Consider the following 20228-nt stretch of genomic DNA (forward strand, 5'->3'; position numbering starts at 1 on the left):
GAAAGTCAGAGGTATGTGTACTTCCTGGATCTTTGCATTTTTCAGGAATTTGAGGAACAAATTTACCAATCAATGCGAAGACATTTCTGCCCATGCTATTCCGTTCACTTCCTTTAAGCTTCCGCTTATTAGTGCACAGCTCCTTCAAGAATTTGGCATATCTTGGAATTTGCTCTATTGCATCCAACAGAGGTATGTTTACCTCTACTTTTCTAAACGTTTCCAAGATCTCTTTCTCTGCCTCTTCCATTTTTTTGTTGGAAACTGCTCTTGGAGGGAATGGAAGAGGGGGAATGTGCTGCTTCTGCAAATCAGAATTACCTGTGGAAGAAGATTCACCTGCACAAAAATTGTTAGGTAAATTTTTTTCATCACCTTTTTCTGGAGTAGAGTGAAGTTTGGCAGGTTCATTTGCAGATGAGGAAGGTGCTACGGGTTGAGGTCCTTGACACTGCTTTCCCGACCTTAATGAAATGGCACTGACATTTTTGGGATTTTGGACAGCTTGAGAAGGTAGCTTGTTAGAATTCTGGGACTGTTGTTGATTCAATTGGGTAGCCAATTGTCCCATCTGATTGGTTAAGCTCTGAATGAAGGCTCTGGTCTCTTGCTGAAACTGCATGTTCTGCATAGTCATTTGCCTCACAAGTTCTTCGAGGGAAGGTTGTGGAGGGGTCTCAACTGTTGGCTGTTTCTGGGGCTGTTGCTGTTGTTGGATTGGTGGAGGAATGTATGGTCTGCTTGGGCCAACAACATTTTGGAAGGAAGGAGCAGGCTACTGTTGTTGTTGCTGAGGGCTAGACCATCTGAGATTAGGGTGATTCCTCCATCCAGGGTTGTATCTATTGCTAAAGAGGTCATAATTGTTCTGTTGTGGTTGATTTTGCTGTTGAGGTTGAGGAGTTCTATTGTAAATATTAGCAGCATAAGCTTCGGGCTGCTCAATTGCTCCAGATTGTTGCATGGAAGGGCAAAGGTCTGTATGGTGGTTAGCAGAGGAGCACAAACCACAAACCCTTGCAACAGGTACAGATTTCTGATTCAAGGCTAGCTGAGTTACTAAGTTAACCAATGCATCTAGTTTGCCTTCAAGCTTCTTAGTCTCAGATGATGCAGCTGAGTTTGTAGCTACCTCATGCAGTCCTCTAATGACTATGGCATCATTTCTGGCGCTAAATTGCTGAGAGTTGGAAGCCATCTTCTCAATTAAATTTCTGGCTTCAGCAGGAGTCATGTCTCCAAGGGCTCCACCACTGGCAGCATCTATCATACTTCTCTCCATATACTGAGTCCTTCATAAAAATATTGGAGAAAAAGTTGCTCTGAAATCTGATGGTGAGGGCAACTGGCACATAGTTTTTTAAATCGCTCCCATTACTCATACAGGCTCTCTCCACTGAGTTGTCTAATACCTGAGATATCTTTCCTAATGGTTGTGGTCCTAGAAGCAGGGAAAAGTTTTTCTAAGAATACTCTTTTAAGGTCATCCCAGCTCGTGATGGACCTTGGAGCAAGGTAATACAACCAGTCCTTTGCCATTCCCTCTAATGAATGAGGAAAAGCCTTTAGAAATATGTGATCCTCTTGGACATCTGGGGGTTTCATGGTGGAGAAGACAATATGAAATTCCTTCAAATGTTTGTGCGGGTCTTCACCTGCAAGGCCATGAAACTTTGGAAGCAAATGAATCAGTCCAGTTTTAAGAACATATGGGACATCCTCATTAGGGTATTGGATGCACAAGCTTTCGTAGGTGAAATCAAGTGCAGCCATTTCCCTTAGAGTCCTCTCATGGGGTGGAGGTTGTGTCATGTTCTCAGAATGTGCAGAATCAGAATGCTCAAAATTATAATGCTCAAGATCAGGATGTTCAAAATCACCAATAACAGAATGCACAGATTCACCAGTAATGGAATGCTCAGAATGATCAAAAGGTATAAAATGATGCCTAACTAATCTATGAAATGTCCTATCTATCTCAGGATCAAAGGGTTGTAAGTCAGATGGATTGCCTCTAGTCATACACTACATTCAGCATGCACACAACTAGTTGCCTTGTCATGTAAATAAAGGTGTAGGTTTGAACTACAGCTACCCTCAAATGATATCCAAATGACTTGAAATTTTGTGAGCAACCTTATAAAATGATGAGAAGATAGCACAAAAAATTTCAGACAAAAATTCAAAGTCTAACTATGAAAGCTAAAAATGGTAGGTTAAGAAAAATAAGTGAATAAAACTTGAAAAATAAAAAACTTTTGACAGAGGAAATTTTTGTCATGGCGTAGGAAATTTTTTTCTACCCCAAATGCATATATAATAATTGCGATTCTGATAACCGGAGCAAAAGTTATGGCCGTTTGAAGTTTCGACAAACACAAAATTTGCTACTTTTTTGGAACTTTCAAATCTGACCAAACTAAAGGCCCTAGCTATTTTTCCCACAAAATATGGATTAAAAGAAGTTACCACAAAAAAATTCAGCCAAAATAACAACTCTAGCTACTAAAACAAAAAATCTCAAATAATTCAACATGGGTGGTCGCTAAAATCCGTCTCTAATTGATTTCTACTACTACTCTGTTTTGCCCCAAGCAAAAGTGGTCGCTAAGTCCGTCGCAAAACACTATTCACAGCAAAACACCCAAGACTGAAACAGCGAAAATGGTTAATGGGAAAACTGAAACAGAACACACACTAAACAAAATACCAGGACACTAAACAACACTAACACACATACTAACACAATACTAACAATTAAACATAAAACACGAAAGGATTAAATACACAACACTAGCTAGCTATTATGAACCTTTGGACACTGCTCCCCGGCAACGGCGCCAAATTTGATCGAGGCCGTACCCGAATCAAATAAACATGAAAATGCAGTAACTAGGAAGTGATTCTAGGTCGTTTCCCAACGAGCAGTGACAAACCAAATGTTCATAATATACTTGCAGTAACAGTAACAATTGGGGGGCGGGGTTTGTTTGTTTTGTGATAAAAGAGCAGAACAAGTAAACTGGAATACGAAACTACTAATATTAAAAACGGGTTGTTTCCTCTGATTCAGAAGCCATTCTCTTATCCTTGGTTATGGAGAATTCGTCCCTAAGAGTGAACCACTTAATCCAACCCTATTTCAATTTACTAAGCGAAAATCAACTTAGGGTTTTCAATACGTGATTAGGCACCACATACACCAGTTAGCCCTTCGTCCATTAAGCATGAACGCAAGTTAGGCTCAGAGACAATTAATCGAACACGAAGTGTGCATTGATTACTATTCACGAATTTGGGATAACTGGTGAAGGGAAAACTGCCAGGAAACCACATTACAAACGAAACCTCAAAGAGAGTTGGGCTTCGTCCTCAAAAGGAAACAACATCAGAAAAACTAGCCTTCCATAGATTCAAACAGAAAACGCAAATGAAACATGAAGCAGAAACGTAAATGAACAGAAACGTAAATGCATAGAAACGTAAATGCACAGAAACGTAAATGAAAGTAGAAGAAGAAGCAAGAACGAAATTATAACTAGCAGCAAAAAAACGGAAAATTGCATTCAGAATGAAAACAGTAGCCCTAGACAGAAAAACGTAAAACCCTAAAACAAAAGCTCTGAATAATGAATAGCATAACAGAATCGCCTTCCACGAATCCCAAGGCTGCTATTTAAAAAGAGTCGCTCAATGTCACTAGGCCCTATTACAATACTCTGGCCCAAAACAAAATAAACACTGAACAACATAAAATAAAATTGCGAAATTTCCTAATTAGAAATTAACTAAGGTAAGCGCTGCGTTATTTGCCCTCTTCAAGTCCATAACCAAAATCCGGATTAAGCTCAATGTTTCATTAATTCCTGAAATTAGATTAAAAACATCAAATTAGCTAAATGAGCCCAAATAATAAAACTGCCTGATTAATTGACAATTAAGACCAATCAGTAATTAAAATGGTGCAAAAAGGGTTTAGAAAATAGAAGAAAATGATGGCACATTAGTCACCCCTTCCCGACGCTGGGCCAGCGGAGAACGTCGCTGCAAGACAGCCTAGTATCCTTTGAAATTCACAGTATTTTATTGTTTGTTTTAAATAAGTAATCGACGCCTAATTCTAACTTAAGTAGGTTCAAAACGCTAACCCATAAGAGGGGGGGGCATGGTTAATGTATCCTTAAAAAAAAAAATTGCAGGTTAGCTCGCCTAGGTGAGCAACCCCTGCATTCAAAATATAAAAACGAGGGAGGGGAAAATTTTTGTATCCAAAAAACTTCCCCCCTCATTCAAAAGAGAGAACTCACGAAGGCTTGCGGATTTTGCTCCCCTAAGCCACTTTTGGTTGCATTTTGCTTTCATTTTTGGTGTTTCTATTCACTCCAACAAGTAAGTATTCAATCCTTGAGTTTTTTGCTTCCCATTGGAGTATTTTCTTCATCTTTTGGTGCTCTAAATTGTGAGAACGTGCTTATATTTGTGGGGCAGTTTTGGGTTGTTTTTTATGCTTGATTTCTTGAGTTGAGGATTTGAATGAGAAGGCCTTAGGCCTATGTTGTGTTCTGAAGCAATGGGGCATGCCACATTGCCCCCATTCTCTTGCAATTTATGTCCAAACGTGCACCCACCAAGTGCTCGGTGAAATGCCCCAACGATATATGAATATGGTTTTGCAAAATTGGGATGGTGGGACTGTTTTATGTATGTAGAGACAGCATAGGAGATTCAAAATAGGTACCCACATGCAATTTCAAGCTTAGGAACACAAACTTTTCAGCTTTAATGCAAGAAAACATACTCATGGCTAGGAACCCAAAATTTGGTTTTAGAATTAGAAAAGCATGAAAATTAGGACTTGCTTGTGAGAGTTTTTGCTCGAATTTGGGCTGCCCCATGTTTGATACTTTGCACCTACGTAATATGAAAAACACCTTGCAATAGTATGTATATATAGGTAAATAAAAGGGGCATGAAATTCTTTGCAAAGCGTGAATGAATATTGAGGTCGCTTCCTAAATGAATGTATGATAGCACGAAATTCCCTTTTGAATGCAAGTGTGTGCATAATGTAAATAGCTTTCCAATATGAATAAATGTGAGTGAAACAATAAAAATTTGTATGATATATATTTCAAATATATGTAGGTAGTTTGTAATAGCAAATGCTTAGGATATAAATTAGGTGTGAATTTTGACGCAATGCCTTGAGCGTAAGAATGTATGTTCTTTTCAAATGCATATATGTGTGTGACAATTAGAATGTGTTGGATGGCCTCTATGTTGATATAAATCGTAGGATATTCCACACGTACGCGTGTGCATAAATAGATTACATGAGTTCGTTCTAAAATCAGAGGGATCAGCATGACATTTTTTGTGTTAAGATAAGCATTATCTTGTAAAACTAACTTCCAAATGTTGGCTTTCGCAGGAAATGGCCCCAAGGAAGCTTGCCTCAAAGAGATCCAGGAAGGATAAAGCGGCTGAAGGAACCAGTTCTGCTCCCGAATATGACAGCCACCGTTTTAGGAGCGCTGAGCACCAGCAGCGCTTCGAGGCCATCAAGGGATGGTCATTTCTCCGGGAGCGACGCATCCAGCTCAGGGATGACGAGTATACCGACTTCCAGGAGGAGATAGTTCGCCGGCGGTGGGCATCACTGGTTACCCCCATGGCCAAGTTCGACCCAGACATAGTCCTTGAATTTTATGCCAATGCTTGGCCTACGGAGGAGGGCGTGCGAGATATGCGATCCTGGGTGAGGGGTCAGTGGATCCCGTTCGATGCGGATGCTCTCAGCCAGTTCCTGGGATGCCCTTTAGTGCTGGAGGAGGGCCAGGAATGCGAGTATGGCCAGAGGAGGAACCGGTCCGACGGGTTTGATGAGGAGGCCATAGCCCAGTTGTTATGTATACAGGGGCAGAATTTTGCCCGGACTGCTGCTTGAAGACGGGTGCGGATCATGCGCACCAACATGACCACCCTGACTCAGATCTGGATGACTTTGCTGCTCAGCAACATCCAGCCCAGCGATCATATTTCCGACCTCCCCCTGCCGAAGTGCCAGCTGGTGTACGCCATCCTGACACGGATGAGCATTCACGTGGCTCAGTTAATCGCTGATGCCATCTATCTATTTGCAGGTATGGCGCCTACCAGGCACCCTCTGAACCCGGATAAGTCCAACAGGGCCCTGGGATTTCCCGCTTTGATCACAGGACTCTGCCAGTCGTTCGGAGTCCCCGTCGCACCTAGCAAGGTGATTCGGCCGCCCATCACCCGAGCTTTTATTAAGAAGTATTGCACGCAGAGACAGGCCCAGGGGGATGCTCCGCATGCCGCAGACGCACCGCCACCTCATCAGGATGGCCCAGCTGGATCATTTGATACGGAGCAGTATTTACGGCATTTGGTTCGCTAGCAGGCGGCCAACCACCGGGCGCATGTACAGACCTATGATTGTCTTTACCAGTTGAGCCTCAGTCTGCAGAGCCAGGGTTTTACTTCTTTTCCATGCCCTACTCTGGATCAGTTCGGGGCAGAGGTCGCTTGGCCCGGAGATTGGCCGGAGGCACCAGCAGAGGCTCCCGACGAGGCAGATGAGGCCCGCGAGGATGAGGAGATGACCGATTTACTTGATTTCTTAGGAGGGAGCGGAGCCACATGATTGGGAGATCCCTTGATCTGTATTTCTTTTTTTGTTTCCATTTTTTTCCTGTTACATATCATCTTATTTTTGTTTGACTAAGGGACTAACGTTTGTTTCATGTTGATTGACTTTTGTTTTGTACATACATATCGTTTGAGTTGTTACGTCAGTACTTGTTTCATTGTTGTCAATAGTGTTTGTAGAAATTCCGGAATCATGTAGAATTTTTTTCATTTAGGAACTTCGTCCTAAAAATAAAATGAACCAAAATCATGATAAAAAAGAGAGAAGTGTAGTGAATAAAATGTCTGCGTATATAAAGAAAAAGGAAAATATGCATAGAAGGGTTTTTATAAAAAATACGTGTAGAGAAATTCTTGTGTGTGTGAACAATGAGTGTATATAAAGAAACTTTTGTATGAACCATAGGTGTGCGTTGGAGAAAAATGAAAAAGATCTTTGAATGTAAATAGGGTTTGATCGTGTGACGTAAAGAGAGAGAGTTCCAATGCGCATACAGAAAAAGTTTGTCATGTATAAGAGTGTAGATATACAAAAGAAAATTTCTTCATAAAGGACCACAGGTGTATAATTTTGTGAATATATAAAAATGAAACAAAAAGGAAAAAGAAAGAAAAACCGCGAAGGTTGACATGTTATAGTTAAGAAGTATAAATCATTCGTAAAGAGCAAACGTATCTTCTGGAAACAAGGGACTGATGCTAAGAGTTTATTTTCCGGAATAAACCGAGATAAGAATGGATGAATTCATTGAACTGATGAAAGAACATAACTTGGAAACGTTGGGTCTGTTTGTGTAAATTCCCAATCGTAGTATCACAATGCCATAAACAGGATGCTTGAGTGCCCACCTGGCTGTAGCCATGACTAATTTTGCACGTTGTTTTCAAATCATCATTGTCACGCGTGCCTTATGGAGTGATATGGGAGGTCGGCCCGAGACCGACACCTTGACACCCAAATTTGTTTTGCCCCAGATATCAAGATTGGGTTCCCACGATAAAAGACCCCATTGAAACACAACCTTAGACTTTTTGAACCTTGGCCTATAAAAAAGAATCCTCATTCCTTCCCCGAAGCAAAGGACAGCGGAATCTCCTCAAGGGAGATCGAATAGAATGCTAAAACCCGATTTCCCAAAGAAAGGGATGGGGAAGGAGAAGTGAAAAGAAAGAAAAGGAAGAAATGGAAAGAAAGAAAAAGAAAAAAAATGAAAATAAAGAAAAGAACAAAAGAAAGAAAAGGAAGGATTCCCGATCAAAGATCGAAAGGAAGTAAAAAGGCAAAAGAAGCAATTCTCGATCAATGAAAGAAAGAGAACGGAAGATCTTCAGACCAGATAAATTTTCGGCAAGGTAAGTGACTGCCGGCAAAGGAAAACCCATTTTTGGTGTCTCTTCCCTTCAGATTGCCATTCAAGGTCGTTGTCGACTGGCGATATCCCACCCCACATGAACAAAGAGGAAAAGACCGAAAAACCCAGCTTCCTCTCCAAAAACACTACCCTCGAGAAAATCCTATTGGTCCGTGATCGTACGTTTGATCTTTGATTCGATAGGAAGTCTTGTGCAAAATAGAGTCATGGTGCAGTTATGGTTTGGGAATAGGATAAAACACTTGCCTGTGTGAGTTTTATACACTATGAGTGATTTATTTTCAGCTTAGCCCGATGTTTCCCCTGCATGTTCATTTAAAAGCTAAAAGTTGACATCCTGCCCTTCATTCTCGGTTACAAGGAAGATTACCCTTGACACAAGTATATTGTTTCTCTAAGATATGGTGCTCTCGCGAATGATGTATTTTTCTTTGCAAAAAGCATGTTTGCCTTTTAGGTGGAAAAACCCGGTGGACCGTTCAGTCCTGCCAACAAACTTTTTTCGAAGCCACGTGAATGTTATTGCCTAGCGCTCTTCATGTGTCCTGCACCTACGAGTCTGGAGCCCCGCGAAGTTATTGCGTAGCGCTGTTCGCCAATTCTCCATTCTCCACTTTTTTTCGGAGCCCCATGAATTTATTGCCTAGCGTTGTTCATGTGTCCTCCACCTTCGAGTCTGGAGCCCCGCGAAGTTATTGCGTAGCGCTGTTCACCAATTCTCCATTCTCCACTTTTTTTTTTCGGAGCCCCATGAATGTTATTGCCTAGCGTTGTTCATGCATCCTCCACCAACGAGTCTGGAGCCCCGCGAAGTTATTGCATAACGCTATTCGCCAATTCTCCATTCTCCACTTTTTTTCTGAGCCCCATGAATGTTATTGCCTAGCGCTGTTCATGCATCCTCCACCTTCGAGTCTGGAGCCCTGCGAAGTTATTGCGTAGCGCTGTTCGCCAATTCTCCATTCTCCACTTTTTTCAGAGTCCCATGAATTTATTGCCTAGCGCTGTTCATGTGTCGTCCACCATCGAGTCTGGAGCCCCGCGAAGTTATTGCGTAGCGCTGTTCGCCAATTCTCCATTCTCCACTTTTTTCGGAGCCCCATGAATTTATTGCCTAGCGCTGTTCATGTGTCCTCCACCATCGAGTCTGGAGCCCCGCAAAGTTATTGCGTAGCGCTGTTCGCCAATTCTCCATTCTCCACTTTTTTCGGAGCCCCATGAATTTATTGCCTAGCGCTGCTCATGTGTCCTCCACCTTCGAGTCTGGAGCCCCGCGAAGTTATTGCGTAGCGCTGTTCGCCAATTCTCCATTCTCCACTTTTTATTCGGAGACCCATGAATTCATTGCCTAGCGCTGTTCATGTGTCCTCCGTTATCAAGCACGGAGCCTCTGGTGACTGGGAAATATGCTTTTCTGTTATTTTCCGGATCGGTTCATTCGCAAAACATGTGTATATGTGTATATGTACATTATATTCGTTGTTCTTGTTGTTGTTTGTTTTGTGTTATGCAGAAAGAAAAAAAAAAGAAGAGAGAAGGAGTAGAGACGAGAGTCGTCATCACGGAAAGGGCAAGATGGACGAAATCGGTGTCTTATCTTTGCTTTCCTCTTATCTCCGATGAGAGGTAAGTAAAGAGGGGCAACTGTCATACCCTAATTTCGTCCGGGGATTATTATTTAATGATATACAACCTTTGATTGGCCGCTTAGAGATACTTGGCACCCTTTGTTGCATAATATGTGAAGTCCCGAGACGTGCCGAAAATCAAAAGGAAGCAGGCTTACGCGGTCCGTGAAAATTCCGTAAGGTGACGGAAATCGAAAGGAGGTGTTTTTCGCAATCTGTGAGTTTTCGTAACTTCTTCGAAAGCTAAAAAAGAGTAAATACATAATCCATAAGGATTCGTAACCTTGCGGAAGGAAAATAAGTATCGTTACGAAATTCGTAAAGTTTCGTAACGTTATGGAAAAAGAATTACCAAAAAAGGTAAAGGGGGGTGCATTTAGTAAAAAGGGGGTTACAAATAGCAATCAGACCCACTTGGGCCTTCCAGATTCTTCCTCCAGAAGGTTGTTGCTTCTAGAGGAAGCAACCTTGCTCGCCTGGGTGAGCTGAGCTCGCCTGGGTGAGCTGAGCTCGCTTGGGCGAGCTGGGTGGCAAGCTCCTCCCCTATTTTGTTATAAATAGGGGGAGGAATGAAGGGAGAAGGGGTTTAGCCTTCTTGACACTTCTTATTCTCTCGAAATTGCTAAGGAAAATTGTTTCCATGAACAAAATCCAAGCCGAGGCGCTTCTTCGACATTCATCGTTCGTTCTTTGTTTTCTTCAGTCTTCAACTGGTAAGTACCCCAAACCGAGCTTTTAAATTCATTCTATGTACCCGTGGTGGTCCACATTTTGTTTCATGTATTTCTATTCTCGTTTTCATTCGCTTTCTATACCCCCTTTTGACGTGCTTCAGTCATTTATTTAAGTCATTTTGCGCCTAATCTAAAAATAAAATAAATTTCCACCGATCATTTGATTTGTATCATCCGTTAATTTCTGTTAAAATGAATTACGACCGTTCGGTCGTGCCGTAACGACGTTGGAAATCAAAAAAGAGGTAAAATAATAATATAATAATAAGAAATATCTTTTAGTAAAATGAAGCGAAAAAAAAAATCAATCGGACGTTTTCTCTTTGGGATTTTTCATTCTTAATCGAATTGACTAATAACTAAAGTGAAATTAAGGCTAAAATCAACTCGCCTAGTCAAGCTCGTCCACAAAAAAATCACTAAAAAGGGTTTGAAAGTTTATCATCTCAATTTTCCTTATCAAGTAAATGGATCATTTTTAAGGTCCAACGCCTTAAAATGATTACCTTTCAAGTAAAAAGAATCGCTTGATTCACTCTTAAGAAAGAACTACGTAGGTCTGATTTCCTCTTCGATGGAGGGTACGTAGGAGCAAAAGCCCTGCTTTTGTCAACCTCAAAAAATAAAAATAAATAAAAGTTAAGGTAATACAATTTCCACAATTCTAAAAAATAGGCTATTGTCCTTTGAGACAAACGTGAGAGGTGCTAATACCTTCCTCAAACGTAAATACAACTCCCAAACTTAGAATTTTCATTTTTGACCGGTTTCCTTTGGTTTTTCCGACGTTTTCCACAAATAAACGTTGGTGGCGACTCTGCGCATCTTTCCTCCTTTGGAAAGCGCACCAGTGAGCCTCGCCTCGCTCGCCCGCAAAAGGGCACGTTGCGACACAGTGTTAAAGGACACCAAGCATGTCCTATTTGTGAAAAAAAATACTTGTTACATCCAACTAACCCATGGGAAGAAGACAGTCTATACAAGGCACAAAAGATTTTTAAGCAGGAATCACCCATATCGGCGTTTGAAGAAGGCATTTAATGGAGATAATGAGATTGAAATAGCGCCTGAACCATTACGTGGACATGATGTTTATGATCGGGTCAGAGACATAGAAACAACCTTTGGTAAGACACAAAAAAAGGACTTGGCTGCGAAGAACATTTGAAAAAAAAAGTCGATATTCTTTGATCTCCCATATTGGTGCAATCTAGATGTTCGCCATTGTTTGGACGTTATGCATGTCGAGAAAAATGTGTGTGATAGTTTGATTGGCACCCTTCTTAACATTAAGGGGAAGACAAAGGATGGTGTAAAATCTCATCACGATTTGGTTGAGTTGGGTATACGGGAGCAACTACATCCAGTTTTACGAGGTGCTCGAACATATTTGCCCCCAGCATGTTACACAATGTCCACGACTGAGAAAATTTTTTTTTGTCATTGTCTACTAAATGTGAAAGTTCCTCAAGGATACTCTTCAAATATTAAGATCCTTGTGTCAATTAAGGAATTGAAATTGATTGGGCTGAAATCCCATGATTGCCACGTACTAATGCAACAACTTTTACCAGTGGTCGTTCGTGGAATCTTGCCTGAAAAGTTCGTAATGCCATCACTCGGTTGTGTTTTTTCTTTAACGCTATCTGCAGTAAGGTTATTGACCCATCGCAGTTGGATGTTTTGGAGAATGAAGCCGCCGTTCTTGTTTGTCAATTGGAGATGTATTTTCCCCAATCATTCTTTAACATAATGATTCACTTAATTGTTCATCTAGTTCGCGAGATTCGGTTGTGTGGCCCATTTTATTTACGATGGTTGTATCCGGTTGAAAGGTTCATGAAGGTGCTGAAAGGATATACAAAGAATCAATATCGTCCAGAAGCAAGCATTGTTGAAAGATATGTTGCTAAAGAAGCAATAGAGTTTTCGTCATATTATATAAGTAACGCACAGCCAGTCGGGATTCCACAAAGTCGTCATCAGGCCACGACTTAGGGTAGGGGAAGACGAGGATTTAATGTTGTCACCATGGATTGCCAAAGGCTGTCCCAAGCTCATCTATGTGTCTTAAACAACAGAGGTGATGCCTTACATAGATTGTCACAAAAACCAATTTTCTGCTAAAAACCCAAAAATGAACAAGATGAGATTGTTGCAGGAACATAATAGAACTTTCGTGAACTGGTTCAAGCACACCATTTTCGCCAATGACACAGTTTCTGATATGCTACAATTGTTAGCTATTGGTCCAACTCTGAATGTGCCCACCTGGCAAGGATATGATATCAACGACTATGATTTCTACACAAAGTCACAGGATGCAAGAAGTACCATGCAGAACAGTGGGGTTACTGTTGATGGTGTGTCAGCTCACTTTAGTAGTATTTCTGATAACAATCCGATTAACGCATCAATGCCGTACTATGGAGTCATTGAAGATATTTGGGAGCTTGATTACGGTCAATTTAGAGTTCCTGTGTTCAGTTGTCGATGGGTTAATGTGAATACAGGGGTACGCAAAGACAAAATGGGCTTTACTTTAGTTGACCTGAAAAAGGGTGGTTACAATGATGACCCATTTATAATGGCAGTGCAAGCCAGACAAGTTTTTTATGTCCAAGATCTGTCTGACCCAACTTGGTCCGTGGTTGTACAAGGCAGAAACATCCTTGCAGGAGCACGACTTCCACAAACCAACTCCTTGCATATTTGGATCAATTCTTAGGGTGGTAAGGCACTTTCTATGGCTAGTAGAGAAGTCCTTTTTAAAAATCTGTAGTCCTTAGGTTGTGTCCGCATTTCCTTATACAATGGCATTAGGCTTGGTATTTAGAGTTGAGCTCAAACTCTAGGGTCTATTGGACTAAGTTTTGCATAAGCAACATGAAAATATAAAAATAGTACAATTAACCCAGCTTGTCCTTAATTTATTGGGTGCTATGGTAAGTACTGTGTTCGAAAGTGAAAATACACTATTAGAAAATACACTTTCAACATCAGTTATTTACGGCATTCTACATCGGTTTCAAAACCGATGTTGAAAGTACCGATGTTGAATGTATTATTGTTAACATCAGTTTTGAAAAACCGATGTTAACATAAAAACGATAACATCGGTTTTCTAAATACCCGATGTTATACACAAAGAACTACAACAAAATAAGTGTATGCATGATGAATGTTGACATCGGTTTTCTAGTAAAACCGATGTTAATGTAATATATTAACATCGGTTTTCGAGCAAAACCAATGTTAATATATTACATTAACATCGGTTTCACTAGAAAACCGATGTCAACGTTCATGATGCATACACTTATTTTGTTGTAGTTCTTCGTATATAACATCGGTTATTTATAAATAACCGATGTTAATATACAAACGTTAACATCGGTTATTTATAAATAACCGATGTTATATACAAACGTTGACATCGGTTTTCTAGTATAATCGATGTTAAGGTGCATGTTGGCATCGGTTTTTGTAAATAACCAATGTTGTTTACTATATTAACATCGGTTTTTGTTAATAACTGATGTTGTTTTCAAGTTTATTTTTATATAAACTTTCTGTTTTTACAATAAACCCAAAGTTGTACCTGTAAAATGCAATTTCAGACCCAATTCACAACAAATAAGCATTTTATTCTGCTTCGAAGCAGTTTTAATCATAATAAACATTGAATAATTGATTTATCATAAACAACAATCAATAAATGAATTCAATGTTCAAATTAGATAGGAAATGTCAAAAATGTTAAACCAAAGTAAACTAAGCTAAACTTAATATCCCTAAATCCTATGTCTGATCTCTAACTCGTAGATAATACTGTGCCCGATGGATCCGCAATGCCTTTAATCTCTTTGGCTCCAATGGTCTAAGATCGTTAAAATACTGCATGATGAAATAAATGATAATAAGTTAATAATGTAATACAAATTATAAAAAAATCGAATTTGTTTGGAATAAACGTACCGCTTCCCAGTTATTCCTAAAACTTCCTAAAATGATGGTGGACATCCAGTGCACGACATAGAAGTCGCACTCAGTACTTCCTTTTTGTCTATTACACTAGATACATAATGAAATTTGGATATTAGTTAAACAATTAGTGTACAGACACATAAGAAATATATATAAGTGTAAGTTTTATGTAAATGACATACCTTGACGACAATCCACCTAGTAGGAGCCTTTGATTTAGGCTGTGGAGCATCATCAAGACCTTTTAAAGCACTGTTCCATGCGAGTAACAATTAAAAAGTGGTGTTGTTGAGGTATTTGAATGCGAATGCATTGAAAAGAATACTGACCTGTTAATTATCCCCTTAAGGTAGTTGTCTGGGCTATTATGCAATGAACAAAACCAGACAACTAGGTGTTCGTTGGGCATAATGACCACCATCTACCAGTGTCTGCTACAATGGAGATGAATATGGGTTAGTATATTAGTAAACATTAATTAAATTCAGTTATTTTGTGTGACTTACCCATTCAGGTAGGCTCTAAGATAGACATTGCATTTTGAACTATGCATCCAACTCTTTATGTAACTTTCAGTCTCAAACTGTGATTGCCCAGACCTCTAAATAGACTGTGGCTCAAGGAATCCATAGATATCAGAATTCCTTGCTCGCATACTTGTTTCAGGCAAATGTCTGTTTATGTTAAGTCAAAGTTAAATATTTATGAATTGGAAGCAATAACTTAGGTAATTAAAAGTAATCTAAAATGACTTACAGAATCCACAACTGTAACACTGATATGTTGAGACATTGACCACCGTGTGGGATTTCGGAGGGGTCTTCATGCGTTATGTAGAGCGGGAAGTCTGGATTAAAGACCCTAAACATGGTGGCATCCCATGTGACCTGGTAAGGCCTCAAGAAAAGCTTTGGGATGGTCAATGTCATTAGATAAAGCGGATCATCGACCTCCGGATCGGGCTTTTGAGGTGGTTTTGCCAGAGACACAGCTGCTTATTCATGAAACAAAGTTAAATGGCCTAATTTGAGGCACGCTGAATGAATTAATTCAAAAAGAAGAAACATATAGTAAGAGTAAAGTACCTGCTGTGATAAAGACTTGACCAGATGTGTCGGCCAAGCAAGGAAGGTGTGAATTGCCTGCCCCGCTAAGGAAACCTCATCAGTGGATACAAGAACTGGAGCATCTGCATCTGTAACCTCCTCCACACCCACCTTTACTTGACCAGGCAACAAATGAGTGTTATGAACAACAGTGGATCCCTCGTAAACTGTCCCCAAGGCAACCAAGCAGTTAGGATCTGCTTCGATGTACAAGCCGCACCAATCTGAGTTACCCGTCTCAGGATCGTTTCCTGAGGGATCAACATAACTCCCCTTTGTGCTTACTCGAGGACCTGAGGGACCAGCCAGAGGCTTGGGGGGTAGTGCAAGTCCCTGAGATTGCATCTGGGACTACATCTGGCTGAACGATGCCATGAGCTGTCGCGTCATGTTTTCTGTGATGGACTCATCTAGCTGGTCCCTGATTTGCTGGGTCAGCTCTGCAATTCTTCAGGAGGCAAGGAGGAAGAGCTGCAGGACGTCCGTGGAGCCGATCCAAAGTATTTCTTGATGGTGACACCGGCTCCAGCAGAACGGACACGTCCAGGGTGCTCTGGACGTCCAATAGCAGCAGTGAGAACATCCTGACGTCCATAGGGGATGAAGGATCCCTGTGTCACCTGCTCCTTAAAGGAATCCTACACAGAAAACACATAGTTGTACATGGCATTCACAAAATATTGAAATATAATTCTAATGGTTAGTTGAAAATGACTTATGATCTTCTCAGCAATTTCCTTTGCGGCCTCAGTCATCATCTCCCATGTTTTCATCGTGCGGGCCATCTTCCATTTCACGTGGCGTCTGACCGGGGATGGAGGGTCGATGACGCCATCAACGCTTCTTACTGTGCAGATTCCTCCAACTTCTTCTTGGTCTTCTCAGCTAGGAGCTTCTGCTCCAAATATTCATAACCCCCACGAGACAAAACGTGGGGGACAGTGTTCTGTTTCTGGATGGCCTATGCCTTTTTGTGCACATCCTACAAAAATAAAACAATAATCTTTCAAATTGCTAGAATGAAGTATGACAAGTTAATGTTTTTTGAAAAACAACTTAAAGGGCAAGGAACATACCTCCCAAGAAGGGTCTCTGCGAGTCTAGCAAAACTGGGCCCATTTCTCCTTGCTTATGTCGTATTTCTCACAGACAGTGTCGTCCACACCGTCTTGATCGGCTGCAAGGGCCCATTTCCTCATGAGGTCTGATTTAAACTTCCTCCATCTCTCGCCCACAGTCTGAAGTAACTTCCTTTTCGTCATACTGTCAGAAGCCTCTGGGATTTCAAATTCCGCCTGACAACATCAAATAAGGTTTATTTGTTACAATAATGTATTTTTTGGCTACTAATTAAACAACATAAAATAAGAAAATAGAAATACTTGAATATCCTCTCAAATCAAGTTCTTCTGAGCAGTAGGGACCTCCTTCCAGTTCTCATAGGTGACGTCCACCATATCACGCACCACAATCCCCAAATATGTTCTTAATTTCTTCCTGTGGGGATCGTCGGCCTTGTCGGTAGAAGGATCAACATGGACCACTGGTCTCTCAGCACCAAATGGTCTAGTAGACAACGATCATAGATGTGAGGCTTTGCGTGTCCGCTTCATGGCCGACGGTGAAGCCGATGCGTCAGAAGGAGCAAGAGGAGGAGGAGGAGGAGGGGAGGCAGGTGGAGAAGCCATGATCCTTTATACAATAACATACAAAATGTAAATTTTGATTACAGACAAATATCAACATCAACAGTTCTTTATGTAACTAATCTGGAATAGTGGGGTTCGGGGATGCTCATGCTTTATTATTGTAGGTGTGTGTGTGTGTGTCTCTGTATGTGTGTGTCTCTTTCTCTATCTGTGTGTGTGTGTGTGTATGTGTGTGTTTGTGTGTGTGTTGCTGTGTGTGTGTGTGTGGACCAGCAGTAGAGAATGACACTCAACCCAAATTTTGCTCAAGTGCTTGCTGACAACAATCTCAATTGCTAAAATACCATACATTAGCTTTGAAAAAATCAATATCTTTAGAGGATAAGTCATAAGTGAGTGGCTAATTAGCTCAGTCTAGGGTACAGAGAGAGCTTTCAAAAAAGGATAAATCAAAAGAGGATACGTCATAAGTGATTTACTTGTGGTTTTTAATTGTGATTCAAAACAGGATAAGATGTAATAGTAGTGAAAATGACTAAGGAGACTTGTATGCATACAATATACATTGATAAACTATAAAAATTTCAGAATAACAGCTATCTGGTATTCACAACTCTAATTCTGTCAAGAGAGAGGAATTAAATCATTCATATTGCCTGCCTGCAGCTTGGAATTCAACTGAATTGCATATCCTATTTTGAGGATAAGAGGATAAGAGTGAGGTGCTTTTTAATTGTGGTTCCGTAAGAATCAGTGGAACCTCAAAATGGTTCGATATTGGTGTTTGGAGATGATGTCAACAGCTACACAGGTGTTGGATAATCTTTGTTAGCAATTAAGGTTTTTGTTTATCTGCTTCTATATATATATAAACATTTTGTTTTGCTTTGGTGGCCTTATTGGTTTTTCTAATTAATTGGTTTTAAGGAGATATGTATCAGACTTTGAAGTCTGATCTTTTGCCTTTGTCATGCAAAAATCCAGGGTCCTATCATTTTTAATGAATTCACTCTTGTTATAAAAATAAATTAATCAATTAGGTTGGCTGTTATAGTACTGGACCATTAATTAGTCCAGAATTTAGTTGGTGCAGGAACTTCAACACCTGAGGAGTGAGCGAGACCGCATTGAGAATGAAATGCATCATCTAAACGAGTTTCTCAAGTTAGTCTACAATTTTTTAGATTAAAGAATGCAGATGAAGATACCAAGCAAAAGTTAAATTCGAAACTTGATAAACCCATTCTCATTTTTATGTTATGCCTTTTAGGCCCATTCTCATTTTCTCATGTCATACATAGATGTTTAATTAGCATTTTTGAAAGCTGAACTCTGCTACTCTGTGCTTTGTTCTGCATCCCTTCTCTTTTTTGGGGGGCATATATGGTTGTTGGTGAATAGTGATAGTAACATTTTGAGGTTAGGGGGACCAGATTGATGATATAGCTGTTGTGAAGGTCCAAACTGGAGAATCTAGCAGGCCCAAAAGGAATGTGGTAGCACCATAGAAATTGACTGATTATGTGTCTTACAAGTAGATATATTATTGAGTTGGTTCTAGAAGGAATTGGTTAGAATTCTAATAGGAAGGATGTAGATATTATTATGTATGGACAACATAGGCAGATGGTTATATACTCTTGTAAATGTATTTTATCAATCAATGAGAATTAAGTCCATTTCTATCTAATTTGATTTCTTCTTTAGGGGGCCTATTCTGAGGTTAAGGCTTTCATTGATAAGTTCCTTGCTCAACCAAGGGCTAGGCCTTCTGCAACTAAGCTTGTCAGAGATCATTTCTTACAGTGTTGGTTTTTTAATTTGATTCACCTACCTTTTCAGTATGCAATGTCAATTTGGGCAGCCTAGAACTATGAAAATTAAATTGTTTTTATTTTCCGTTTGGCTAGTTGTGAAATTGGATAAGGTTTGGTTGATGAATATGGGGGTTACCAGGGGAGGGCTTGATTGGGGTTGGTGTCATTTTGCACATAGCAATTTTTAGTAATGTGTTGTGCAACAAACATTAAATGATGATTTGATTTGGCAATATATGTTAAAAAAAGTATATTAGATGTAATCAGCAGTCAATGGATGCGTGATGGAATATAAATACTATATCTTGAAAAATAAAAATAGTATTAAAGTCTCTTAAATGTAATCTTAGAAAGGAAATTTTATAAAAAAAAAAGTATAATTGTCCCATTTTAGAAGGACCTAATTCGAAAAAGGATATGGGTTAACGATTTCATCCAAGTATAAAATGTAGTTTTTAAAAACTATTTGTATCTTCATCCTTCAAAATCATATCCTTTATATGTACTTTTTATTTTATCATTTTGTATTGTACAAGATTTATTAATCTTCTTATATAAGTATATTTAAATAAACTCTAAATTACTATCCCTAAAAAATGTTTGAATATCAAAAGAATATTTGAGTGATAATATTTGAACACTCTTTAATTTTAAACATTTCATTAATATTTTTCATTTTTATCTCTCACTTAGTGTCACATCATATTATATATCATACATATTTTTGTTTATTTTTTTTCTTTTTCTTTAGGGTTGAATTTTGGGTGTTCAAATATCTTTTTTACTTATGGAAATGGGATATTGGAAGAAATCAAAAGTAATGTGAGAATGAAAAGGGATTTATCGTTTGATTCGAGGGCAAAGGAAAAAAGTGAAGTCAAGGATTTGAACGCAATTTAAGCATGTTTGGAGGCCAGCCTACATATAATAACTACAACATGCAAAATGAGTTGTTCATATTTTAAAAATTGGTCCAACGGCTATTGGATTAAAGCTAATCTTAATGATGAAGAGAAGTAGGTGTGAACTAAAGGGTATTTAGACTTGTAACGTGCAACCCCACTCATTTTTGTTGGGAAATTATTGTAGTGACCTGTTGGGTGTACCACATCTTTAAGGTATGCCAAATTGAAATCAAATGAGGGCAGGAGGGGTATTATGAACATCGTTTTCTAGATCTACCAGACACCAAATCCAATGCATGTTAAATACACTCAATACTTTGACTATCCTAACCCATTAGAATATAGATTAAAGACAAA

At 39.6% G+C, this 20228-nt stretch overlaps 1 non-coding gene across 1 annotated transcript; it reads left to right on the plus strand.

Annotated features, from left to right (window-relative positions):
* The first annotated feature begins 1327 nt into the window (after window positions 1-1327).
* On the plus strand, window positions 1328-1434 carry LOC114394327. The gene has a single exon (XR_003662728.1). It is a non-coding gene; the product is annotated as a small nucleolar RNA R71 (small nucleolar RNA).
* The last annotated feature ends 18794 nt before the right edge of the window (window positions 1435-20228 follow it).

This window comes from Glycine soja, chromosome 17 (assembly GCF_004193775.1).
Source record: "Glycine soja cultivar W05 chromosome 17, ASM419377v2, whole genome shotgun sequence".
Lineage (NCBI taxonomy): Eukaryota > Viridiplantae > Streptophyta > Magnoliopsida > Fabales > Fabaceae > Glycine > Glycine soja.